The sequence below is a fragment of the Brassica oleracea genome, chromosome C1 (assembly GCF_000695525.1).
Source record: "Brassica oleracea var. oleracea cultivar TO1000 chromosome C1, BOL, whole genome shotgun sequence".
NCBI lineage: Eukaryota > Viridiplantae > Streptophyta > Magnoliopsida > Brassicales > Brassicaceae > Brassica > Brassica oleracea.
This window is the reverse complement of record NC_027748.1, coordinates 43,469,145-43,470,866: the sequence shown is the minus strand read 5'-3', so window position 1 is coordinate 43,470,866 and position 1,722 is coordinate 43,469,145.

The window sequence follows — 1,722 nt, the reverse complement described above, 5'->3', positions numbered from 1 at the left end:
GTATTATGAAGTTTTACTAAATTAATTGATAAAAATGTTATAACGATTCCCATATACCATTAAAAAGAGCTTAGAATACATTAATACAAATTTATAATGTGGTTCCAAATTTTAAAACTACACTAAAGATTATATGCTTCAGTATATAAAACATTTACCAAAAACTCAATATTTTCGTAAGGGTTAACACATGGAATTTGAGAAAATTTCAAAAAATACGACAATATTGTTTTAATGCATAGTTGCATCCTGCACAAACATATGATGATATTCAAAGAGGTTTGGAACCTTTGTTGTGTCCGTTTTTCAAGAAAATTGTGATTTAATAGTGGTTATTTCATCGATTTATGATGTATTATGAAGTTTTACAAATTTAATTGTTAAAAAAAGTTATAATGATTCTCATATACCATTAAAAAGAGCTTAGAATACATTAATACAAATGTATAATGTGGTTCGAAATTTTAAAACAACACTAAATATTATATGCTTCAGTATATAAAACATTTACCTAAAACTCAATATTTTCGTAGGGATTTTGAGAAAATTTCAAAAAATACGAAATTATATTGCCTCCTGTAGTAATATATGGTGATGGTCAAAGAGGTTTGGAACCTTTGTTGTGTCCGTTTTTCAAGAAAATTGTGATTTTATAGTGGTTATTCCTTCGATTTATGATGTATTATGAAGTTTTACTAAATTAATTGATAAAAAACTATAAAGATTTCTATATACCATGAAAAAGAACTTAAAATTACATTAATACAAATGTAGAATTTGGTTCGAAATTTTAAAACAACACTAAAGATTATATGCCTCAGTATATAAAACATTTACCGAAAACTCAATATTTTCGGAGGGGTAGGGTAACACATAGATTTTGAGAAAATTTCAAAAAATACGACAATATTTTTTTAATGCATAGTTGCATCCTGCACAAACATATGATGATGTTCAAAGAGGTTTGAAGCATTCTTTGTCTCTTTGTTTCAAGAAAATAGTGATTTTATAGTGGTTATTCCATCGATTTAGGGAGAATTATGAAGTTTTACTAAATTAATTGATAAAAAAGTTATAACGATTCCCATATACCATGAAAAAGAGCTTAAAATACATTAATACAAATGTAGAATATGGTTCGAAATTTTAATACAACACTAAAGATTATATGCTTCAGTATATAAAACATTTAACGAAAACTCAATATTTTCGTAACGGTTAACACATGGATTTTGAGAAAATTTCAAAAAATACGACAATATTGTTTTAATGCATAGTTGCATCCTGCACTAACATATGATGATGTTGAAAGAGATATGCAGTCTTTGTTGTCTCCGTTTTTCAATAAAATAGTGATTTTATAGTGGTTATTCCATGAATTTATGATCTATTATGAAGTTTTACTAAATTAATTGATAAAAAAGTTATAACGATTCCATTATACCATGAAACAGAGCTTAGAATACATTAATACAATTGTAGAATGTGGTTCGAGATTTTAAAACATCACTAAAGATTATATACTTCAGTATATAAAACATTTACCAAAAACTCAATAATTTCGTAGGGGTTAGGATTTTGAAAAAATTTCAAAAAATAAGAAAATATTGTTTTAATGCATAGTTGCATCCTGCACAAACATATGATGATGTTCAAAAAGGTTTGGAGCCTTTGTTGCCTCCGTTTTTCAGGAAAATAGTGATTTTATAGTGGTTATTCCAT